The following is a 27,572-nucleotide window of genomic DNA, read 5'->3' on the forward strand; positions in this document are numbered from 1 at the left end:
TATTGGTATTATATGGGCTGGATCCGGTAGTGGTGGCAGTGGGAGGGTCTGCCCACCTGCCTGGATGTTAACACAGATGCTCTCCGCAAAAGGTTCTGCACATGTGCAGAAGCACCGCACGCGTGCTCACATTTCCGAACCAGTAGTGAAGGTAAGTAGAACCCACTACTGGCTGGATCCTAGCTCTGCATCACTGTTTATGGCAAAACCTTCTGCCCCTCTAAAACTTTGTCCCTTTTTTGCCATCACTGTAGGCCTTAATCATGCGCTGACCTCATGAATTGGGAAAACAAAATCTCTTGATTTATAACGTAGTTTCTTCTTTGCTTTATTAGTTTTGCTGAACTGCTGTAGTGTAGTTGCTAGAAAAATGAGCTATGGAATAAGGAGCTGGAGCACACACTTTGCAGTTCTTGGCTATCTATATAGATTATTCAACTACCTTACTCTTCCTCAGCCATTTAAAAGGCTCTTCTCTGCAGGCTAAATTAAACATTCAGGAACTGAGGATTTGATGAATGATCAGGTCAATATAGGCAGCTTTTGCTTTGTTTCTTGCTCAGACCAACAAACAGTGCAAAACAGTTACTAATCAACATAAAAATACTATTATCCTTGGAACTCATAATATCAGCAGGACATAGTCCTTAGAGAAAAGCAACTTAGATGGAGATGAATTTGATTTTTTTTGAATCATTGCTATAAACTGACCTGAATCATATCATCTGGACAGGAACATAACATTGCATTTTTCCTATGCAATTCTTGATTCAAATGTATTTATCAGGATTAATAAAAAATAATTCATAAAAATAAAAATTTGGATACACTTTGGGGAATGCCAGAGTTGTGAAAATATTTTTTCATGCCTTTTTTGTTTTATTTTTAAGTTGGCATATTAAAGAATAATGGACTGAAGAGACACCTGAGTGAACCCATTAGAAATGGACTGGAAATACACTATTTCTTTTCTTACTGTATTCCTCATCTCAAGAGAACTAAAAGTGCTATGTGAAGATTGAATGATTGTTCTAAGAAGATCTAGTGTTTCTTAGGACTTTCATGTGAATATCAATTTGGCTATACAAAAGCAATAAGCATATCTGGGCAGTAGGCATTATAAAATAAAGTAATGCTATTGTTGTTGCTGTTAGTTGCGAAGTCGTGTCCGACCCATCGCGACCCCATGGACAACGTTCCTCCAGGCCTTCCTGTCCTCTACCATCCTCTGGAGTCCATTTAAACTCATGCCTACTGCTTCAGTGATTCCATCCAGCCACCTCGTTCTCTATCGTTCCCTTCTTCTTTTGCCCTCAATCTTTCCCAGCATTAGCATCTTTAACTTGTTTGTTGATTTTAAAAACTGATAATCGACCAAATACTTTTAATTTGCCTATTGAAGTTTGAATTCTTTTAAAGGATCTTCTAAACCCAGCACCAAGGCTTCTGCAAAATCCCTTAACTTATGTTTCTTTTTAAATCTTTACTCCACAATTCTCTCATCTTGTCTTCTTTTATGTCACCCAAAAAAGTTTGTGTTATCTCTTGCCTCTTCTTTTTGAGTTCATTATTATGTGGTATGAAATAACTGAAAAAGCTTTATTTACAGTATGTTCCATTATTAAATATGTACCTTTGTAAATTATGCCTTTTTTCTATAATAATATTTCATTTAAATTCTGTGTAAAAGAACTGGATTTTCTTTTATAATCAAATTCATAGAATTATGATCTGAAAATGACTTTGATAATATCTCTACTTTAGAAACTTTAGTAGTTATATTTTTCAAAATCCAAATCATATCTATTCTCGAAAAGGATCTATATCTTTCAGAAAAGTAGGTGTACTCCCTTGAATTGGCATCTTTCTGTCTCAATATGCTCACAAAATTGTCAATCTTTTGGTAATTTGCCTTGAGTAATTTTAACATTTTTCTCAGAAATTCTGTTTTGTTTTAGAGCGGTCATTCCTTTTCAATCTCCTTCCTTCAATCTCTTCAATTTCCTTCTCTCTCAGTTCCAGTAGTGCCAAATTATCTAATTCTCTTTCCAGCTCTGAATCCATAACTTCTGTTTTACTATCTGGAATTTCCACTGTTAATGTTAATTTGTACTACATCTTCAGTCACTTATTTTACAGAGCTTTCCATCTTCTCGACTTCTTTTATCTCCTCTTTCATCTTTATAAGTGTTTCATCCATTCTTTTTTCAAAAGCTGTCAATTTAGTATCCAGTGATTTAGTCAATTTAGTATCAAGTGATTCAGGTAACATATTGCCCAATTCCTCTAACATTTTCTGAAATAAATCTGGTGTAATTCCTCTCTCTGCAGGTTGGACTAGTGATTCTCTCCTCCCCTCTGCTATTTTTGACACTTTTCTGTTGGATACCATTGTAAATATTGTAATCCAAAAGTGAAAGTGTTTCAATTTCAAGGGAAAAGAGTAAAAGGTGAGATTCCCTCCCCCCCTCCCCGTTTTTTCTTCTTGTGCCTTTGATACTTTCATGTCAAATCGCATTGCAGTAATTACAGTCAACATCATAGTCTGCTCATATTATCTTTATCTTGTTTTGTAAAATTTACCAATTGTCTGTACTCTTTAATAATAAACAAATAATATTCCCACAAAGGTCCAGTTTGCATGTCTACTTTAATTCCAATTTATTTAAAAATAATTCCATTAAAAAAAATTCAGAATAACTAACCCCTTTATCCAATTTAAAGTTTCTTACATCCACTCCTTCTTTTTGGCAAAATTTTTAAATCTTTACCTCCCAACCCCTATTTTCTCCTTTGTAGTCCTTAAAAAATGTTGACTCACCAGATGGAATTCTTTATCTTGCTCCTTTGGAAAATCTCTCTTTAACTATAAGTGAATTATGTCCAAGAGGATTTAAGTTTGAATCAAAAAAGAAAATATGGCCATTACTCCTGAACAAAATTTTATTCAATTGTTAGATTTATATCTTGTCTTTCCTTCAGGAGCCCAAGATGAGACACATAGCATACTCTTTCAATTTTCCCCACATGACAATCCTATTGAAGACAAGCAGAGAGTCTTGTCAGTCTTGTCACTACCCGTGCCTGAAGATGGACCTAACCACGGCCTGTCCAATCTTAGTCCCAACTCCTTAACCACTGCATTACGTTGCTGAGGAACTCTGGGAGTTGAATCCCACAAGTCTTAAAAGAGTCAAGTTTGCAGACCCCCGATATAGGACATATTGGGTTGAACACAGTCTGCTTTCAACTTGTGCCTGTTTTGCATATGTACATTTGTAAGTCTGTTTTGTCCTGTTTCTTTACTAATTCGCAGTATTTTTTTAAAAAAAATTACCGTATATTGCAATCATATTTTTTCATAATGTGTTTCATCCTCATTTATACATTTCCATAAGTCCAGAAAACCCCTCCTGCAGAAAAGACTCTGAAGCCAACATCTTTCAAAGTTCTTTTACTAGCATAGGTAAACTGGCACAGTTGGATGAAAACCGAAACTGGGGATTCTGGTTCCTCTTTCAGTAATACAAACTCCAAAATCTTCACCCTCATGACCTCTCTACCAGTCACATGCTCCAATCCTCAATGGTTCCATGTCGAAGCATCACTCTGGCCACTCCTTCTCCAGATGGGAACACAGCCTGACCTTGACCGGCAGGAAGAATGTTATTATGTCTAATAGCCCCTTGTACTTTCACCCCTTCTCCTACTTTCCCATCCCAAATTTTTTGCTAGGCAATATTAATCTTAAGTATTTAGTAGACAAATACACTCTATTCCCCCACCTGTAAAGGGGGTTGAGGGGATCGATGTTTGTTGGTCTGGGCTTTATATTTTTCGACCACTTCAGCCAAAGCTTTTTTAGTGTCCTCCCACCCCTTTTGCAATGAATTCATCCAATCCATCAGGGAAACAGAAGTGGGAGGTTCTATTGGGAGCTCAGGCATCGGCACAAAATCCATGCCGGTAGTTATCTGAAAAGGAGTCAACCCCATGCTACTGTGTACGGCATTATTATATGCCACTTCTGCAAATGGTAACAGCTCTGCCCAGTTCTCTTGCTGGCAGTTTACATAACACCAAATATACTGTTCCACTATCGTGTTCAATTTTTCTGCAGCTCCGTTAGTGGCCAGATGAAAGGTCTCTAAGTCTCTGGGATGGCCCAATGGACTGCAGGAACTCCCTCCAGAACTTGGCAGTAAACTGAACTCTGCAGTCCGATATTATCCTCTTTGGAACTCCATGTAGTCTGTAAATGTGCTTCACGAACAGTTTCGCCAATTTCCTCGCCGAAGGTAACCCGCTGCAGGTGGTGAAGTGGGCCTGTTTGGAAAACAAATCAATGACCATCCACATCACTGTATTCCCTCCACTGGCAGAGAGCTCAACGATGAAATCTATAGCAATCTCTTCCCAGGGCCTCGTGGGTTCGGCCAGGGGTTTTTCCTGGTCTGGATTTCATAGTGGTGCAGGGGGCGCAGCTCCTTACATAGTCTTGCATAATCTGCCCCAGATTGTAACTCGATGGCACAGTCAGTCGGGTGGTGGTGGGATTGGTTGGGGTGGTGGTGGCTCGGCTGCAGGCAGTTGGGGAGGAATTTGAGGCACAGCCGCTGCGGGTTGCTGGAAGGGCCCCTGCTGAGGGGGAAGGGCTGGTGACACTGGAGTTGCCCTGCTGGGCTGCAGAGGGGGGTGGAATTGGGATCGATGCCCCATACAGAGGCCAGGGAGATCCATGGAAAATAGGAGTAGAGGAAGCTGGCTTGCCACTGGCATTGGACCCATCCTTGTCCAGCCTGGGGGATGGAAACAGCAGGGGGGAGTGGAGAGGGTTGCCTTCCCCAAGCCATTTGTGTTGGATGCCTGACTGACTGTGCCATCGAGTTACAATCTGGGGCTAAGCTACCAAAACCCAGAATGTACTCAATGACACCGGCTGAAATCACTGAGTTAAGGAGGTACATTGACACCACCTTAGCCAGAGGGTTCATTGAGCCTGCAAAATCCCCAGTGGCCACCCCCGTTTTGTTTAAAGAAAAGAAAGATGGATCTCTCAGATTATGTGTGGATTTTAGAAATATTAATGCAGTTTGCATACAAAACACCTACCCACTACCGCTAATGAAACCCGGTAGCCCAGGTAGTCCAAAGACTCCTTACGGAACTCGCATTTTGACAGCTTCATGTATAGTTTAGCAGCTAGGAGTTTTTTCAGTACTTGTCTAACTAACTTGATATGCTCTTCCATACTTTCGCTGTATATAAGAATATCGTTCAAGTAGACAAGAACCCCGTTAAATAGGTGGCTATGCAGGGTTTCATTGATTAGCTGCATGAAGACTGCTGGGGCCCCCTGGACTCCAAAAGGCATGACTCGGAACTGGAAACTGCCCAGGGGGCAGTTGAAAGCTGTTTTCCATTCGTCTCCTTCACGTATGGGACCCGGTAATAGGCCTCCCTCAAATCCAACTTGGTGAAAACTTTGCCTCTTGCTAGGTGGTTCAGTAAGTCCATAAGTCTTTTGATACAGTCTTTTTGAGATGAGGACTGCATTGTATGATTAGGGGATGTGTGAAATTAAACAGATAGCTGTTATAATATGTATGTTAACCTGGGGACTATGTATCAGGAAATTTAGCTTTGAAATGCAGACTATTCAGCATCTTGTAGTTTCAGGATTATTATAATTTGCATTATATAAGTGGATGAATATTTTGGAGAAATACTTCAATAACTATGATTCCACTTACGTGCTGGTTATGGAGATTGTGATTTAGAAAGTTTTTTAAAGTGCAATTTAAAATTTGTATTTTGCCATTTACTTACATATTGATAAAATGGGTTCCCAAATTGTATTAGGGAAATGTTTAGTTATCCCTATTTTCCCATTCACAGTTCTTCAACAGAGCAGGAAATATATCTGTTAATTTACTCCCATTTGATGGCCCCTCAAATTTTAGAATAACAAAATGGAAGACATCTTGAAGGTCATGTAGTCCAACCTCATGTCCAAAGAGGACTATCATAGGCTTCTCAACAGATGGCTATCTGTTTACATACCTCCAGTGAAGGAGAGTGTAATTCTTACTATTAATATATTTTTTCTGTTTAGCCAAAATTGATTTCTTAGTCACTTCTATCCATTTTTTTTATCATCACTTTTGTAAAATGGTTAAAAGACAATTCTGCTGTCTTTATGACAGCCCTTCAGCTACTTGGAGACAAATACCATGTCTCCCCATAGTCCTGTTTTCTCCAGGCAAATTGCACATATTACTACTAGATATTCCTCATTTTCATTCTAGGGCCTTTGTCTGTTTGGTTACTTTCCTTTTGAAAAACTCTGGTTTGTCACTGTTCTTTAAATGTGTTTGAAAATGGAATCTGTATTATAGATGTGATCTGACAAATACAAAAAAGAGGAATAATACATTCTCTTGATCATGATGTTACATTTCTAGTGACGCAGCTTAGAACTGCATTTGTATGATTTGCACCATCACATTGCTTGTTCAATGCTTAGCTTGGGTTCCTGATCTTTAAATGAAACCCTGTGTGTTTCATGAAGTATTTAGTGTCTTTGTTTTCAGGAATGTATTGCTAATTGTGGTGTACTTCTAAATGGAGAAAGAGAGAATGTAGTGGTTTTGGTGTAGTGGTTAAAGGATCAGACTAGAAAGTAGGTGATCAAGAGTTCTAGTTCCACTTGGGCCAATTACTTTCTCTCAGCCATAGGAAGAAAACACTGACAAACCACCTCTGAAAATCTTGCCAAGAAAATTGCAGGAACTACTCCAGTCAGTCTATAGGAATCAACAGGGCCTTGAAGAGACAAATATATCTATATCTCTTCTATATCAATATTAGCCCATTTAAATGGTTAAAAATTTAAAATAAAACAAAATTTTAAAATGAATGGCATTTATTTAATGTTACCTTTTTGCATAAATACTTTATTTATTTTTATTCCACCTTTCAACAGGTGTTTTTTAATCTCCCAAAAAAGTTTTGACGAACATTTTGAGTCATGCAGAAGTGAAGAAATAAAGATATATTTTCTTATTCCTTTAATTTTCCTATTATTTGTTATTTTTTTTCTGCATTTTGTCACTGTGAAAACTGGTTGCTTAATCAAGGAACTTGAGTCTGTGTGAATGGGGTGATTATAACAAATAAAAATAATTAAATTGACATTTTTAAGAAGGAAATTTTAATCCCTGACACAGTGAAAGATTACCTTGAATTTATTCAGCTGAGACCTCCCTCCCCTTTGGTAAGGGACAGCTGGGAAAAATTCTTGCTTGATTAATTCTGACAAATTCATGTTTCTTCCAAAAATAGAAAACTGAAATATTTCCATGAAGTTAGATCTTTCACTATGTGTTCCCTCAGGATGGAATAAGGCTGGTGTCTCATTTTGGTGTTAACAACAGCTTGCTTTTTCTAAAAAATGCATTTTTTTTTATTTGTCCATTTGCTGAATGCTAAGAGATTCTTACTAACTTGATCATTGCAGAGCCATGATCTGGGGAAAAATATTTTCAATAAAGATTTAATGCTTGCAATGTTTGCAGTTTCAGATCAGTAGAGATTTGCCATATAATCTCCAGTTCCCTAGAGAATTTCACTCTGGTAAAAAATAGCCTTTCTAAAAAAAAGGAAGGGGAAAAAAAAGCTGGAATACACTTTAAAGCTTTATTTGGCATCCTAATGTTTTTTAAATGCTGTTGCTTCTTCTTGACTGGATCAATTTCATGCATCCTCACAGTCAAAAGCTGCTTGATGAAAGAGATGACATCAAAAACCTACTCTGTGAGATTTTAGTTGCTTGATGACACCACTGAGGGCAAACAAACAGCTGAGTATGAAGGGGAGAAAAAAAACACAAGCTTTTGAAAAAAATACTAAATTTGTAATGTAATTTCAGTGTTGCCAGAAATGTGGGCATTTCAGAGCTGTGAATGGAAATCCTTCCTAGATCCTTTGTATTCCAATACATGTTGACAGCAATGTGAACTGAACCAGTTTTTAAGAATTGTAACCCAAAATTATTACTTCTTCCCTCTCAGAGAAAAAATGTGTGTTTATGTGTGTGTGGCCTTTCTTCCTGAGAAATGTCTCTGAGTGTATAAAATTCTGGATGTTTGCAAATAAAAATATGCCATATGTTCTTTTCTGCAAAATAGTTGAATGCTGCAAGTATACTTTTTCTTCAAGAATTCCCTTCAGTGTCGGATTTTCATACCCAAGCCCTCGTGACAAAGGAGTCTGTGATAGTTTCTGTTGCCTCTGGAAATTGTATTGTGTATTGAGTATTATGGAGTACTTTATCTAATCTTGTTATGAAAAGAATGATCCCAAGGCAGTGGCTAAAAGTGTCATTATGGTATCACAGGAAAAAATTAGCTAGATCATTTTCCATGTCATCTTCTGTGTTTAAAGTATATTTCTTCTTACTACAATTTTGAAGGTGCCCCAATTCTATGGCTTCTGAATTTGTGCCAGGAGCAATTACATGAAGATTGTGGTCAGTAGATTGTGCATTTTATAAGCAGATCACTGGGGTGCAGAAGAAAAGCCATATAGGGCAAGATCAATCACCTCTTTTGAGTTATCAGTGTTTTCTTCACTGACCTTCTTCCTCATAGAGAAAATAACTTTTTGCTTCGGAAGCAATTTTGGAGGTGATAGAATTTGAAGGAGTGGGCAAAATATTTGTGTTTATTCACTCATCAATGAATTTTAATTCATTCTTCAATTGCTGGATTTCAATTAAAAAAATAAGTGAAAAAGAGTTAGAGAATGTGAATGTTATATCACTCTTTGTTATCAGAATGAACTAAAATGCTGCATTAGCTCTATGATGGAATATGTATTCATTTATTTATAAAATTTATTGGGCACCCAGTTTACCATAGGTTACTCTGGGTGGCTTACAATTATATAAAACGTAAAACATATAAAGTTAAAAACAAACATTAAAACCAAAAATACATGGGGAAGGGTGGAGTGGGAGGGAGGTGGGATCTGTTATTAATCAACCATTGTCCATTGTGTTGATCCCCCACCGGCACCCCAAGTCAACTGGCACAGCCACGTCTTTAAAAAGGTAAAGGTTCCCCTCACACATAGTGCTAGTCATTCCTGACTCTAGGGGGTGGTGCTCATCTCCATTTCAAAGCTGAAGAGCCAGCGCTGTCTGAAGACATCTCCATGGTCATTTGGCCGGCATGACTCAACGCCAAAGGCACACAGAATGCTGTTACCTTCCCACCAAAGGTGGTCTCTGTTTTTCTACTTGCATTTTTTACATGCTTTTGAACTACTAGGTTGGCAGAAGCTGGGACAAGTAATGGGAGCTCATCCCGTTACGCGGTACTAGGGATTTGAACCAGTGAATTGCTGATCTTTCGATCGACAAGCTCAGCATCTTAGCCACTGAGCCACTTCTTTAGGCCCTTACAAAAAGATAGGAGGGTTGGGACAACATTGCCACTAATGATGGCAAAGAACAAATAGGGTAAGGTGCTTTGGACATGAAATAGTTTTCATATCTTAATTTGCACAAATTTCTTGTAGTTGCTGCTCTACAGTTGAAGACAGAAGCTCTTTGACTAGCAAGGCAGACTGTATATCGGAAGAACAATAACCATGTTTATCCATAATCTTGATAATTTGGTCTGGTTGACTCTAGGATATCTGTTGGAACTTCAAGCAAAGTTCTGAATCTTTCTGTGTTGTGAAGATAAGGAAAGGGTGTTCTTTGATTGCAATGCTCCTTGTTACATCTTGACCCCATGCAGCAAATTCTCATGCTGAAAATTGAGAAGTTGTTCTAAGGCACAGAAAAAAAGTGATGACAGGATGATATGCTAAAATGCCAAAACTGTCAGAACAATCCAAGCCAGCGGTGAAAAAAACTTTGTAATTGTGACTGGCAGGATTTGCTTTTGTATGGTAGCCACGAGGGACAAAATATCTTGAATAAGGCATGGCTTAGAAAACCAAACAACTCTATGTACTGTACAGGACTCGGGTATATACTTTGCATATTCATTATGCATAAGGGCTGTGGTGGCTCAGGCTGTAAGATAGCCTGTTATTAAAACACAGCTGCCTGCAATTACTGCAGGTTCTAGTCCCACCAGGCCCAAGGTTGACTCAGCCTTCCATCCTTTATAAGGTAGGTAAAATGAGGACCCAGATTGTTGGGGGGGCAATAAGTTGACTTTGTAAATATACAAATAGAATGAGACTATTGCCTTACACACTGTAAGCCGCCCTGAGTCTTCGGAGAAGGGTGGGATATAAATGTAAACCAAAAAAAAATATATGCAAGGCTACAGAGCAGAGGTCTCCAACCTTGGCAACTTTAAGACTTGTGGACTTCAACTCCCAGAGTTCCTCAGCCAGCTTTGCTAGCTGAGGAACTCTGGGAGTTGAAGTCCACAAGTCTTAAAGTTGCCAAGGTTGGAGACCCCTGCTTATAGAGCACAATAATGAGCTTCCTAATATTACAGTGTATATTACAACCTTAGAGTGGCCTATGGATCTGGCCAGTAATAAAGTCATTTTTTTTTATTTCTGTGGTAGAAGCCCCCTGTGGAGTAATGATATGTTGGGTTCTGCTTGAACTTCTGCATCTGGCCCTAGTTTGTCCTGGTTCAATCAAAAAAGGCCATTTTCTTTTCTCAGCCATTGCAAGGGCCAAATGTATATATTGCTTTATTTGGAATATTATATATATACATATATATATGTGTGTGTGTGTGTGTGTGTGTTTGTGTGTGTGTGTATACATATATATTATGTATGTATGTATGTATGTATGTACTTAGCTTTAGGGAAGTCTAATTTTCAAAGGTCCAGAATCACTGAAGATTACTGTGCCTGGCTCTGCTTATTCTGATTTTCATTGATCCAACTACCTCTAAGTGACTCAATACTAGAAACTGAAGGATGTATCTTTTGTTAAAACTTAGTTACACTTACAGAACTGTAATTTATGTTTTGCTTGGTTCAGGAAGGGAAACCATCATAGAACATAAGAACCTTTGTTTTAATAATTCACAGCCTGCTTCTGAGTATTCCATCAGCACAAGTCAATGAAACTTTCACCAGCAAAGTGCTATGAAGATTTGACCGTTTATTTTCTTTATAGAAAACTGCTGTGGTCTAAATATTATAGCTTGCCTTTAGTAGGTTATGAAGTGAGAGACCTTAATATGCAATGCGGTTAATCACAAAGGTCCTCTGTATCATCTAAAGACTCTTGTGCCAGTACTGATTTCTTGGGCAACCGCTTATGGAGAAGCTAGCAAATAAGTAATGTTTGGTTCCTAGTATCCTTGGCACAGGCAAAGCTTATTAGCACACTATAATATTTTAATGAACATACAGTTTAAGCATAGTTGGGGTATACCTATTGTCCAATGATATAGCACTGAGTTTCTAGAAAGATTAGTCAGCTTCCCAAAACCCTTAGTTTCCTGAATCTTTTTCTTTCTTTTCCAAATTACACCTTTATCAATCTGAATATATTTTATTTAAATGTTCTTTAATCTCAAATAGTCCTGTACCAAAAAACAGTTGGATACCTATTGGAACATATAGAAGCATAGCATTTCCACTTGTCCAATAAAAGCTTGTGGTGAAGCCCTAATCACTCCTTTTGGATCCCTCCAAAAGGAATGTTTAGGGCTTCACCACAAACTTTTATGATCCCTCATACTGTTAACAGTATTATTTTGTCAGGATATGTAGATTTAATAGCTGTAAGCTGATGAAAGGTTGTAAGCGGAGGCAACTGAAAACTGATTCAATGGGAATGAGGCAGCAGGGTTACTGCCAATTTAAGAAGCTGGGTAAGAAGCTGCCTATATAAGGGAAGCCATTAGAGGGCGTCTCTCTTCTCCTCATATTCTCTCTAATTGTGTATCTCATAGCTCTCCTTGTGGCAGTAGCTGTATGATAAGGTATTTAACCACTGTATATATTTAGCTGTATATAAACAACTGTTAATTATCTAAAGGCTCTGTGTGCTGTGTGCTGTGTTTTGCTCCTGGGTTTATCTCATAATACTAGTTACGCTGCCTAAACTCTTTTTATTATTTATTTATTATTTATATTTTTATACTGCCCTTCTCGAAGACTCAGGGCGGTGTACAGCCAGAATAAAACAGTAACACAACAATTAAAACAATATATCACTAAAAATCTAATTCAATTTGGCTAAAAAGTTAAAAATAATAAAATAAAAATTATAAAAACCTTATAAAACCCCATTAAAATTCCCATTAGGCCAGCCCTGCTCGATGAAATAAGAAAGTCTTGAGCTCGCGCTTAAAGGTCCGGAGGTCAGGGAGTATGTGTATCCCCAAAGGTAGTTCATTCCACAGGGCAGGTGCCCCCACCGAGAATGCTCTTCCCCTGGGAGCCGCCAGCCGGCATTGTTTGGCTGATGGCACCCTAAGGAGGCCCTCCCTGTGAGAGCGCACAGATTGATGGGAGGCTATTGGTGGCAGTAGGCGGTCCCGTAAATATCCCGGTCCCAAGCCATGGAGCGCTTTAAAGCCAACACCTTCAACTGCACCCGGAAGACCACCGGCAACCAGAGCAGCCTGCGCAGGAGAGGTGTTATATGGGAGCTACGGGAGAGGTGTTATATGGGAGCTAAACTCTGACATATTTCCTTTACTGGCAGCATGGAAACTAGGTTTACTTCCTGCCTTTGCTTTTCAATCACATTATTTTTGCCAGAGTTCAAAACACATAATTTAAAAAGCAATAGAATAAAATAAATAAATAAATAAAGCTTCCTGACTTATTCAAAGGCAGATTGGTAGCAGAGGCAGAAGGAATAATTTTCAGATTTGCAATTCTACTGTTGTAGCTTCTCTCACTCTTAATTTGCATACTTCTGGGTGAAGTTGGACAGGAACATTTAGCATTGTCAGTCATCTGTGGCCTTCTGGGTGCGCTTCAAGGTCTTGGTAACCATCTTTAAAGCGCTCCATGGCTTAGGGCCGGGTTACTTACGGGACCGTCTGCTGCCACCGACTGCCTCCAACCGACCCATGCGCTCTCACAGAGAGGGACTCCTTGGGGTGCCGTCCTCCAGGCAGTGCCGACTGGCGATACCCAGGGGAAGGGCCTTCTCTGTGGGGGCTTCCATCCTCTGGAACGAACTTCCCCCGGGGCTTCATCAACTTCCCGACCTTCGAACCTTTCGCCGCGAGCTTAAGACACATCTATTTATTTGCGCAGGACTGGGCTAGGATATTAATTTTAATTCAGTTTTTAATGGGGTTTTAGTATTTTAATTATAATTTTAAATTCTGCCTTATTCAATAAGTTTTTTAATTAGTGTTTTATCTTGTATTTATATTTGTGTTTTTGCGTTTTTAATAGGCTGTAAACCACCCTGAGTCCCTCGGGAGATAGGGCGGTATAAAAATGTGATTAAATAAATAAATAAATAAATAAATCTAGATCTGCATGCTGGCTGGGAAATTCTGGGAATTGAAGTCTTAAAGCTGATGAAGTTGAGAAACACTGTTCTAGAGGGGACTGAAAAGTTCTTTCATGCTACTTCTTTCTCAAACCATGGCTTCTCCATATTTCTATGGCATTTCTGGATTATTCTGAGCAATTATTAGCATCATTCAGTAAGTCCAGGGGGCCATGGGATTTTGTTTTATGAACCAGAGACTGTATAGAGCCGTGTTGGCGAACCTATGGTACGCGTGCCAGAGGTGGGCATGCGCGCCATTGCCAGCTGCTCTGTGGGCATGCGCGCCATTGCCAGCTGCTCTTCTGGTTTCCAAAGGGCACATGCATATCACCCAGCTGGTCTTCGCAGGCACCGGATTGCCAGGAAATGGCCTGAAAATGGCCAAAAATCAAGCTGTTTTAGGCCATTTTCCAGGTCGTTTTTCCAGCCATTTTGGGCTGTTTTCAGGCCATTTTCCACACCAAAAATGGCCCGAAAAACAGCCCTGAAAATGGCCTGAAAACAGCCCAGAAAATGGCCAAAAACAGCCAAAAAACAGGCATGCACACTGGCCAGCTGGTCTTTGGGTTTCCAGTGCTCCAGTGCACGCATATGCATACACTTGCATGGGCATTCCGATTTGGGCACTCGGTGCCAAAGAGGTTTGCCATCACTGGTATAGAGTCTGAGCCAGTTCACATCTTTTTGAACTTTCAGAAAAATAGATCTTTGTTATTTAATCTTCATTTCTTCTTACAATTCTATACTTTTGGAGCATTATTTGCTCAATAGGAGCCTTTGCGAACAGACGTGCCTGAAGATGACATGCAGTTAGCTTATGTATTTACATCACATTGCCGACTACAAATGGTATTCAAGGCAATGACAGCAATAAAATAGAAGTCAGGCTATTATATTTAAAATGCAACTGCTATTAATACAATTTTAAAAACTGACCATCAGAAAGTTGACTGTTTTATTCTTTATTTCTTAAGGCTACTAACTCCATTCAGGACGTATTATTAATAAATTAAAGGATATATACTGTACAGCAATGCATTAAGTAAGGTTCTGAGTCGAATGTGCATATGTTCAAGATAAAAGACAATTCAAATAAAGTTTTCTTTCTTGATAGGAAAACATCTTAAACTCACACCAAATGTGGTCCAATGATGGAAGTATAGAGAGATATGGAGAAGAATTATCTGGTGAAGGCTGCAATACACTGTGGTTGATATAACTACAGATTGCCAGGAAAATGAAAAACGATCTAAAGAAAGAAACACATGACATAATATGAAATACTAATACAGAACCAAGACTACCTATAAGGATGGGTGGATGGATAGACGGAGTGCCATATATATATACAGACACAGAGAGAGAGACAGAGAGACACAGAGAGACAGAGACAGACTGAAATAAGACAGAGACACAACAAGTAACAATTGTATGATAATATGAATATAAAATCTTAAATGATTTCAATACAACAATGTGAGAACTTGTGGAAAAACTCAATAAAAGTTACCGTATGCTATTTTTAAAAAGAATATTGGTACAAAATGCTCCATAAATGTTCTATAATTCCAGTAATTCCAAAAAATAGATAAATCATATAATAATGCTGGAAATATACAGAAAGAACATTTTATTATATGTGGTAGTCAGTTAAAAATGAAAATACTTAAAAACCCTAAATTGGAAATGAAAATTCTAAATTTTCCAAGAAATTTTACAATTATAGAACATTTAATTTTAATTTATTTAAAAAACACATTTTTCTTTATGATATATGTAGCTACAAGGACAAATTTACCTTAAGATTGGAAAAAAGACATTTTGCTAACAATAGCAAACTGAGGAACAAGTTTGTCTAATTTGCACATCACATTAAACATTTTTTATAAAGTATCCTCATAGCTACCCCTATGCAACTCCCATGGGCTGAGACAGCTTTGCCAATCCCAGTTGGCTAGGTTTATACTGTACAAACAAAGATACACTCTGCAGTTTTAAATTTGTAGTATCCGGATTAATACAACCCTTCAAGTCAAAACCAAGCAAAATACATTAGGGCAAAATACAATTTATGTCCAAATTAGAATGAACACATTCTCATGAGATGCATAATGCAGTTTGGCTAGAGGGAGCTCTCTAAAGTACATGCAGAAAAACAGAAGGAAAAGGATAGGAATTGGAGTTGAACATTTGTTAGAGTTGGTTAACTAGCAGCTGAATGTGTGTAGGTGTGACACTTTCTAGAAAAACCTCCCTTTGCTTCACAATATTTCTTGTTATCCTTCCCCTTCATGCTTCTAATTTCAAAATATTTCCCTTTGAAATTCACAAAGGGAGTAAGGAATCTGATCCTCCCCACCAAGGGAGGTATAGCTAAAGGGATCAAGTGGCCCAGTAACTGGAGAAAAAGCCTTTCAGTATTAATTCAGTAGCTCCTTTTCATTCTGGGGTTGTACCCATCTGACGTCTGTTCAGAAACCTGGACTGTGGGATTGTCTGCTTCATTAACCAGTATGCATAATGGAGGATGAGGCTTAAATATACTGCATACAAATATGTACACTATTCTTTAGGAAAAGACATTGAAGAACTGTGCATTCTCTTTTGTGTTAGGAGGACTGATGCCCAACGCAGCTTTGCCCTGTCCTGCACAACAGTTTATTTGTACCTGCTGAACAAAAGCCTTCCATCTTTCTTTCACCCTGAATGACAGTGAATTACTATTCATCAGTGACAAAATTCACATGAAATATTTAAAATTAAATGCCACAGTCATTTCATACCACAGGCGTGACAGGGATCGGAGCTACAATATCATCTCTTCCTTTTCATCTCCGTTGATCTAAACTGTTTCCCTTTCTATTTTACCCAAGTGGCTTGTACTGTACCTGACAAAGGCAGTCACCCTGCTGATCCTTATTTCAGTTCTGCTATTAGCATCAAAGAGCAAAAGCAAACAACCTTGGCTTGCAGCTCTGAACTCCGCTTGGTGAAGGGGCTCTTGTGTTTAGGACAAAAGAAATTAGGCATTTTGTTGTCAAGAGACTTCTCATGCTGTTTTTTAAGAGCACTAAGCTAGATAAAGAGGATAACCTTTGCCTTGGAGAAATGCACGTGAACCCTTGCATTTGTATACATTCTAACTTTTGTTGGTTTTTGCATCACTGAGAAGAGAAATTGGGTGGGCTGACATCAAAGCTAGCTTGAGCGTAAATAGTTTTGGGTTTTAAGGGGCTAAGTATACTTAAGAGGGCTTCTCTACACAAGCTTGCAAAGAAAAGCAGCCTCATAAGGAGTGGATTTAGAGTGGAGAAATAATAGGGGAGGTTGAGCTCACACTTGGGTTGAACTCTCCTTCTCTGTTTGGAAAGATCTATTTGGCAGAATAGCAATAGTTCTAGAAGGAGCCGACTACTTTTCCTCTACCACAGTTCTGTATCTTGCAAACAGAATCTTTTTAAAATTAACTGACTTTAAAGTAACTGACTCCACAGCTAGTGACACTATTCCCTCTTAATATTGTTGCTCCATAGTAAAATAATTAGTTCAAAGACATTATTTGTTATAGACTGTTTACATTGTTTGAATTTTGCTCTATTGTTATTTTTAGTTAAAAGACTGCTAGCAGGAGTTCAGGATTTTAAAGTAGCAGTCTTTTCACTGATTCAAAGTTGCATTAATCTCTTTATACTAGTGGTGTTCTGTTGGACACTAGCATTTTATATTAAATAATATACATAACTCATATATAATTCCAGAAATCATCTTGAATAAATTCAATTTAATACACTGCTTTTTACTCGCCAGAAATTTAATTTTAGGGGAAGGAGGAAAAACGGGCAGCAAAGACAGAGTGATTATGTAACGTAAATGGGGCTGTTTTAAATGTTTGGACAGCGCCAGGATGTTCCATATTTAGGGGCCTTTGTCGGGTTTTCCTTTGTTTAAACTGTGTTCAGTTGCTTAGCTGTGTCAGTTAATTGTGTGACATTATGGAGGCTTTGAACACTGCAAAAAAGAGTTGTGGGGAGGTTGTACTGTAAATTCTATACCAAAAGTACTGGAAATTCAAAATATTTTTTGTTTTAAAGCTATGGCTTTCTAAAACTCTTAAGTCAAGTAAATATAGAGAAAAGATAACTGAAAAATAGTATAGTAAGCCATCATTAATGAATTAGTTTCTGAAGATCTAATGATATTTATCATAATTTCTCTCCTTAATATGAACAGCCCTGGTTTTTTGTTATTTTTGTACATTTTTTTAAAGAAATAAGACTACCATGTGTAAAGTTGTGTAAGCACATCTAAAATTGCACCATTAGTGTATAGTACTGTACTGTAAAAATACAGTAACGTATTTTGTACAAGCAACATTGCAAACATACCTAATATTAGAGTCAAAACTGCAAGCTGTTGCACTCTTTGCTACCTAAGCACATGTATCTGAATTTGCCATCTGGGCAGTAGGAAAAAGTGTTTAAAATAGAAACCACAAACAATGTGACAAAGAAAGCAAAGTGTATTATTTAAGCAGAAATAGCTCCTTATATCCATTTATATATTCTTTCCTATGCATCAAACAGACACTTGAGAGGGGATTCAGATTGAGAACATGATAAGAGTTAAATCTTATCTCTTAGCATCATGTACCCAGATCAAATCTTCCTACCTCCCCAGGAATTGCATTGTTTAAAAAATGAAGAAAAAGAAAAGAAAAAAAGATTGTTGATTTTCTTGGACAGTCAGAACTAAAACAGGATTTCTGAAGAGAATATTCACAGTATCCTCCAGAAAATGATCTAGTAAACTAACCTACCAAGCCCCTTCTCAAGTTAGATAGAAGAATCAGCTGATTCAGTGAAAGTTCAGTATTGTCTGTCTTATATGATCATTATGGGTAATTTAGTGATCTTTATGGATGGTATCCATAACTCACAGAAAGTGTGTTCACATTATGGAACTGCTAGTTTTTTAAATGGTGTTAGCTTTTAATGACAAAAAATGTGGCATGCTCTATTGTAATCAAAGAGTAGATTAGATGAATGAGTAGTTGGTTGAGTTTGTAAGATGAGAGGGTAAGAATAAAGAATGTACACATGCAAAACAATTGATTCAGATGGTAGGAAATAATGAATTTCTTCACCTTGGTTTGCTTACTTGTTGTTTCTATTAAATGGAATGCCATGAAAGAAAGATGTGGTCCTTAATGCAAAAATATGTGTTTTTCCATTTAATAATGGGAAAGGGAGTACACAGAAAATTTCAGTAAAATTTCTGCAATGTCCGCAATGAAGGATGGTCACAGGAAACTGGGCACAAAGAACTACAATAGTAGTTTTGTTTTTGTTTTCTTTTCTTTGCTAGAATCTGGGAAACCAATAATTGGTCATAAATTCACATGAAGCCTTTCAGAAGGGAAAATAATTTGCCTTTTTCTCCAATATTACTTATATGTTCTTGAATTTATGAAAATAGAACTGTTATGCTGTGATGACAGTCTTTTTTTTTTCCTTCTTAAAATCTATTTGTGAAATAAATACCATAGAATATTCTAACCAATATTCTTGCAGGTCTCTGTGTTGGACCTATCTGATTCTGGAACTTCTTTTTCTCTCCAGACAGATATGACATCTGATTAATTTCTACATGCACAGGGGAGAGGGGATCCAAGCCCTTTTCCCTTGCATGATGGGCAGATGGCTGAGGATGGCTGATTTTTTAAAAGCAAATTTCTGGTTTTGCATGTAATTGATTTCCATGCAAAGAAGCTAAGCTGCTGGTGTGTATGCATGTGGGTTTCTAATATGTTTTCTCTTTGTCTCTTTCTTTTCTTCCTCCCTTTTCCTGCTTCCTATGAAAATGCTTCATCAGATGCCAGTCATGTTCCAGGTGAGTGTTTGGCTTGCTGGACTATGGGAGGAAGCTGCCTTCTAAGAATGGGAAAGAAGAATTTCAGTTGTGAAGTCTAGAACACATATTTCAGTCAATTGGCAGGCATTGTCATCAGCTGTACTAGATAAACACATTATGGAATATACAAATGTGGGGTTGTAGTAGTCATTTGCTTGGCACACAATAAAGTGCCAAAATACTCCGCACAGCAACTGCAATACAAATTAAGAATATGGATTCGCTGTCACTTTCTAATCCATTTCAAATGAAATGTTGCTCTTAAAGTCAACACTTGGTGTTTTGCTATTACCACATAGAAATTTTCAAGAACTTCATGAAATGTAAACCAGTAAAAGGAGTAATATATTGAAATGTCAAAACGTAATAATTAGTGCCCAGCAATTGGTCATGGTGCAGTATACTGAATGAAGACAGGCAAAATGAACCTAATTCATTTCTCTACTTCTAGGTAATATTCATCCAAAATGAACACCGACTACCAATTCCCATGCTTATTCCACTGTTCCATTCTACTGTGCAACCCTAATTTCATAACTTTGATTTATCTTTCATTGAAATCAGCAGACCTATTGTTCAATGCCAGCCAGATTGCTCAATTTTTCCTGTGACACAGGAACCTTTATCATGCAACAGACAGGAAATAGAAGTAGGGTTTCAAAATTAAATGTTTTACACAGTATAGGTTTAGCTCGCATTCGTAAAGAGAATGGAAATTGGTCCCAGAGGGCTGCGGTGTTCAGCATAGAATGATGGACTAATGGTTTCTTCAGCTATCAGACAGTTTGAGTTGAATTTATAATTTTAGTTCTTAACAAGGCTTCAACTGTTTTACATTATTTTGTAATTTTTTAATCGGTTCATAGGCTTAAATAATCTATGAAAGAAAAGGCAATATACAAATTGAATAAAGAAACAATCTGTTTTGCTGTTTAAAATTGCAGCTCCATTTTAAGAGATGTTCAAACTCAGAAATTTGGGAAGAAAAGGATGTAGAATTTCTGATCAGTCCTAATAAGAATGAAACTAAAGGAATCTAAACAGACAAGCGGTTTATAATATGGCCCTGAGCATAGTGCTGGGGCTCTAGTCAGATAGTAAGAACTGGAGACTTTTGGCAATTTTTTTGCCAAAGTCCTAATAGCCTTATATTTCACTCTGCATTATTATCTTTGGGATCCTTGGTGTTTTCTTGCAGACATTTCATTGCCCAACTAGGTAACATCATCAGAACTAGAAGGACTCCACAATTCAACCTTGACCAATATTCTATTGGTATTATTATCTTTCTCAGACCTTGCCTCTGTGCTGGAGAAAGGACATTACAATTACTGGAGATAATTATCTACCCTGCATGTAATGTTCTACCACATTTCAATTCTATCCATAGTCCATCTAATTATCAGCAGTATTAGTACCATGTGAGGCTCTTAGTAGCAAAAAGCCAGTTTGATGTAGTGGTTAAGGTGGTGGCCTAGAAACCAGGACATTGTGGCTTCTGGTTTTGCCTTTGGATTGAAAGTCAGCTGGGTGACTTTAGGCTTGTCACTCTCTGTCAGTACAACCCACCTCACAGGGTTGTTGTTGTGGGGGAAATAAGGAGAGGAAGGAGTATTTTGTACATTCACTGCCTAGAGTTACTTATAAGTAAAAAAGGTGGGATAAATGTCTAATAAATAAGTATAGATAAATAAGGACCTTTACTTCTTTGTTGGATATAGTCCAGGGATCATTTATTTATTTATTTATTTATTTATTTATTATTTAAATTTGTATACCGCCCTTCTCCCGAAGGACTCAGGGCGGTTCACAGCCAGGTAAAAAATACACAATACACAATAAATACAATTAAAATACAATTAAAAAACTTATTAAATTGGCCACAATTAAAAATTTAAAATAAAAACCCATTAAAACCCATAGACTTAAAAAACTAACCCAGTCCAGCGCAGATGAATAAGTGAGTTTTAAGCTCGCGGCGAAAGGTTCGGAGGTCCGGATCATGATCTATCACTCTTGATTTTATGATCTTCTGATGTGAAAGTGCCTAGTTCATGTGCGGGGTTACCCTTTAAATCCAGTGTGTGCATAAGTTGGGGACAGTAGTTGTCCTTATTGTACTCGCCCATCTTAATTGTGACAGTCCATCACTGATGGCATACCTTGATCATGACAGAAGCAGGTCAAGAAGCTTTTAGTGAGAAAAGAATTATTTATTGATTGATTTATTTAGACCATCTTACTTGTCTTCGACTTCAGATTTCTAGACCAGCTTATAGCAAACAGGAAAAAGTGAATTCTTGGCCCCAGGTTAACTCCCTAAACAATACAACAAAAATTAAGCTGAGAAATTAAAAAAAAAAAAGGTAAATACAGGTGAACACTTTGTTGCAGTGTTCAGCATCAATGGGAAATAATTTAGCAGGCCATACAGATGGTATTGATACAAGCTGGAAGAGCTGCTGCTTTTCCATCTGGACACCACAGCATGGAAGTTAATGAAAGAACTATCAACTGGATCTGTATTTACATATAGTGTAGAATGCCTACCTGCTGTTACTTCTTTTTCTAGTACATACCATACATACAAAAAAGACATTAGAAATGTCTTTGTGTTATGCCTAGTTTTATTTCAAAAAAAACCCCTCCCACTGTATTCTCATCTTATCTTTCTCAGAACAAAATTATCTAATATCCATAATTACCTTTTTCATACTTGCAAAAATCTATTTATTATATTATCTTGTTCATAATTAAGAATTCCATAGGAGGTCCTTGTCTATATAATATCAGTTGGAGAAATAAATTACCCATTTTCTCTTTCTGTCTTAATGCTTAAACTTTGGACTTTCTATCCAAGACAGATGCTACAGGCTTTTTTTTCTTTTTAAATTGTTTATCCCTTGAGGCTTTCAGGTTAACTTTTAATTGAATAAATTTTTGTGAGCTCAATCACTGTTATTTTCTCAATCATTGTTATTGTTCCATTTTATTTTCATTTCTTCATGTTCCCTCTCTCTGCTTTGGGAACTCAAGGGCCTTTCAAATTCAATCAAACACCTCTCTAGTCATTTTGCTTAATCAAGTCACACAATTATATTTATTTTCTTTTTTCTTATGTGCTTAGGCAATTTGATTTTCTTTTATATACCTTCATTCTTTATGAACAGGAAATAAGGAAACAGGAGCTATTGACAGAAGGCATGATATGATGCAACATGGTATAACTCTAAAAGAGATTCTCTCACGTATGACATCTTTTTTATCGCTGTCTTTATATTGATGCATGATGCACTTGATGAAGTGGACTTTATTCCTTGAACACATATCACAACACATAGTCTTTACAATGCTAAAGAACTCTTATTTTTATAATTTCATATATAAAAATAATAATTTGATTCAAAACTAGCAGAGTTACTATCGGTGCAGTAACAATGATCTGACAATACAATCCAACTGCAAGACGCACATTGAGTTTTTGATAGCCAAAGGTATATAAAGTCTAATAACTAAATAAATTAGCTTCATTGATTAACTAATCAAGTAGATAGGCCAAAACTATTGTTCAATATTACAAGCTCCTCATAAAAGGTCTAGCATTGGTTGTAGCCAAATGAGTACCCCCAGGGTTTCTGTAATCCAGGGCTGCCAAAATTGTGTGAAATGAAACTTGATTGGAGTGAATTCCTCATTTTCATGCCAGTCATTTTAATTTTTTGGACTGATATTTCTGTTACCGGGGAGCCCACAAGAGGACTGGTATCCCTTTTCTTTTAACAAACCGCTTGAGATTTTATTTAATTCATTTTGGGTACTCAACTATGCTTTAGGTAATGATGCAATTCAATATTATTAGTATTGGGGCTCAATACATCTTTATAAAATGACTTAAATTATACTGTCACAGCCAGATCTCTAGATATCTTTTTCACAATGACTTGTGGCATCTTTGTTTATTTAAATCACACTTGCTATCCTCCAGATGAGTTCAATTTGCAGTCCACTGAATTCTCAGCTGATGTGGAAGGTACCCATTTTTAAAAATCGGCATAAAAATTTGAAATGAATGGTTGCTGTTTTTTTTAAATCTAGGGTTCTGAATGAAATTAGACCTTGAATACTTATTTTGATATTGTTATTATGAGGAACCTCTGGTGCTATTTTTTTGCTTCCCCTAGACTATTTTGGCTGATAAAATTTAAATGTTGATGCCTGGTAAATGAATCCAAGAAAAGAGAGGCAAAGAAGGTAGATTAAATTACTTCAGTGTGGCTCTCAATAATCTTATGAAAAATTCTATGAGATTCTACTATGAAAATGGATTATATTCCAATTTCTACTACAATGAGATATTCTTTGGGAGAATCTTAAGATTTGGAAAGAAATAATCTGGTAACTAGGGTTAAAAATGATGAAACTCAAAAGTAGAACATTTAATAAAAAATAGGCATAAGATACCACAGCTTCTTGAAAATTTGAAAAAAAAGAGAGGGTACTATAAGGAAAACAAAACTTGGTAATGATTAGCCCCATTCCTGGACAGAGAGTTTCAAAATCTATTGAAGGAATGGCTGAAAATGGCCATGAAAAATACTGCAATTTGCCATGATTCTATTTCCCAGTTCTATGAGACCAGCCACAGAAGATCTGCCCACCAGATCCAGATTGCTTTTCAAATTATCACTTTCTCATGGTGAAGGATACCAGTTGTGAAAAGCTAATGTATATTAGCTTTTATATTTCTATTACCTTTATATTACCTTACAGATGACCCCCACCCCGTTGAAGACCTTGGAGTTTTCATATCCAATGATCTAAATGCCAAAGCCCACTGCAACTACATTGCAAAAAAGGCTTTAAGAGTTGTAAACCTAATCTTACATAGCTTCTTCTCCAGAAACACTACACTACTAACCAGAGCTTATAAAACATTTGCTAGACCAATTTTTGAATACAGCTTGCCTGTCTGGAACCCATACCACATTTCAGACATCAATACAATTGAACGTATCCAGAAATATTTTACAAGAAGAGTTCTCCAGTCCTCTGAATACAACAAAATACCTTATGCCACCAGACTTGAAATCTTGGGTTTAGAAAACTTAGAACTCTGCCGCCTTCGACAGGACCTGTGTTTAACTCATAGAATCATCTATTGCAATGTCCTTCCTGTTGAAGACTACTTCAGCTTCAATTACAACGATACAAGAGCAAACAATAGATTTAAACTTAATGTTAACTGCCTCAATCTTGATTGCAGAAAATATGACTTCTGTAATAGAGTTATTAATGCTTGGAACACACTACCTGACTGTGGTCTCTTCTCAGAATCCCCAAAGCTTTAACCAAAAAATGTCTACTATTGACCCCATTCCTAAGAGGTCTGTAAGGGGCGTGCATAAGAGCACAAATGTGCCTACCGTTCCTGTCCTATTGTTTCCTTTCATTATATCCAATTAACATAGTTATTACATACTTATGCTTATATATATGCTTATATGTTATATAGTTATTTTCATGCTTATGCTTATATATACCATTGTGACAAAATAAATAAATAAATAAATATTTGTTGAATACCATTTCAGTGAGGATTTGGGGAATTCCTCCATTAACCTTTCCGGAATGAATGAAAGCTTCATAGGAGTGATTCTTGGTGGAAGCTGCTTATATACATATATTTTAGGATGGTGTTTTTCAAACTTGGCAACTTTAAGATGAGTGGATTTCAGTTCCCAGATTTCTCCAGCCAGCATGGTAATTCTGGGAGCTGATTCTTGCACGTCTCAAAATTGCCAAGATTGAAAAGTACTGTTCTAGGATGCTCATTCTACACAAAACCAGCCAATTACTCCTTGATATCACATTCATATCAGAACTTACATTCATATTTTTTGCACATATATTTGTCTGTTTTTCTCCCTATCCAATGCTTGCTACAAGCTTTGATTAGGCTGCTGCCACAAGAGCAATTGTATTAAAGCAGAACTGCAGTACAAGTGTAATCATACAAAACTGAAACTGTAGAACATTTATCTAAAGTGAAGGGCAGCTAATATAAACCCCTCGTCTAATACAGTCAACATAAACATATTTGAAATATTTGTCAACAAACATATTTGAAATATTTGTCAACATAAACATATTTGAAATATTTGCCTCTAGAACCAGTACTGCATCTACAGCTACTTGCTGTGTTGCTCTTCTTATCACCATAAATCTATTTTCACTTTTAATAATCATTTCATTTCTCAGGGTTTCTTTCTAATTGTCTTAGATCTTAAACCAGAAATAAAACCCATGGCATTTGTATAGCTGGTTTCACATTGAACGTGTTATCTGACCTGATTTAGTCATATTATTTAACTTCATTTAATATTTATGCTCTCTTTTTTATGAGGACAGTGTAAAATATCAACATTTAACTTTCACATTAAATTATATATGTATTACAAATACTGCTATTCAATAACAAATGTTGTTATTTAATTTAACAACCAAAAATCCAAAGCACATATCTTTACGGTCAACTTTGGAAACAAATATATTTTGTGTGGGTATTGATTTTTATGATTGGAATAAAAATTCTTAATCAAAATTATATTTAAAAAGTAGGCAAGGATAATGCAACAGAAAGTGAATCTATTTTCAACCTTCCTCATGAGAAAAAGTAGTTGAAATTACTTGGGATAGCTTTCTCAAGTGTTAGTTAAGAAAGCTGTTCTGTTCGGAGGACATTAGATATATAAAGATAGGTATATATTAATCAACATGATATTATTTTTCCTCTGAAGTTGACAGAGATTTACTTTAAAATGTCTCAGTTAGGTATGGGGGAAAAACAGAATAGCACAATTGTTACCTGTAACTGGATTGGAAGTTGTTCCAGGCTTAGCACCTGGCTGGCCACTATTCAGGGTCATTTAGTTACCATGTATAGGTATGGGCCAGTCATTCTCAGCCCAACCACTTCAAAGTAGTGTTGTTGTGGGGAAAACAGGAGATATAAGGAATATTAGTTACAGTCATCTCTTTGAGTTATTTATAAAAATAATAAAGGCAGGATAAAAAAATCTTAACAAATAAAAATAATAATATTAATGATTTAGATACCATATATACTCGAATATAAGCCGATCCGAGTATAAGCCGAGGTCCCCAATTTTACCCCAAAAACTGGGGTAAACTGGGGACTCGAGTATAAGCCGAGGGTGGGAAATGAGGCACCTACCGCTTGGGGAAACCTCCTCCTCAGCTGAGAAGGCTGGCGGCTCCCCGCCCGCCTCTCACTGCACCGGCAGGGCTTCCCGCTAATGCAAAAGCCCGCCAAGTTTGCGCCCGTCTGCAAAATGTGAAAAAGAAAAAAACCTCGAGTATAAGCCGTATATACTCGAGTATAAGCCGAGGGGCTTAAAAAAAAACAAACTCGAGTATAAGCCGTATAGACCCGAGTATAAGCCGAGGGGACATTTTTCAGCACAAAAAACGTGCTGAAAAACTCGGCTTATACTCGAGTATATACGGTAAGTTTGTCTTCTAACACAACTACTGTTTTATCAAGTGAACACCATAAATTCCAGAGGCTATGTGCTTGTATAGTATGTGCAGAGGTTAAAAAACCCAGATTCTTTGAAAGCATTTCTCTCTGCCATGTATTTTCTCATTTTTTATCTAGAAGGAAATTCTGTGAAGTTGTTTTGAAAATCTGATTTTAATCTAACTTCACCTACACGGTAATTCAAGTAGCTTTTCTTTATCTCTTCTCCCTTCCATCACGGATTGGACCCAGCTCCATCACTAAACAGAAACCAGCAGCACATAGTTACTGAAGAAGATCCATTTTTCACTGTGCTTTAGTTATGTTCCATAATTCTTCCTGCTGTCATTCATAGGTAGAAACAGTAGTCTGTGGAACTAAATAGAACCATACGTCTTCTATCATGCTGACACAGTCTTTTTGTTCTAGCTGACATAAAAAAGCCCTCCACCCAACATAGCATGGGCTGAGTACAACAAGACAAGCTATAATTAAGAAGAACAAAAAGACTCTATCATCCTTTTTGGCCTCAATCACTTGTCATTTTAAACTGGCTTTTTTTTTTAATGCACTTCTACTCCTTTATGTTTAGTGGCTTTAATTTCC

Source organism: Ahaetulla prasina, chromosome 1 (genome assembly GCF_028640845.1).
Source record: "Ahaetulla prasina isolate Xishuangbanna chromosome 1, ASM2864084v1, whole genome shotgun sequence".
In the NCBI taxonomy this organism is placed as follows: Eukaryota; Metazoa; Chordata; class Lepidosauria; order Squamata; family Colubridae; genus Ahaetulla; species Ahaetulla prasina.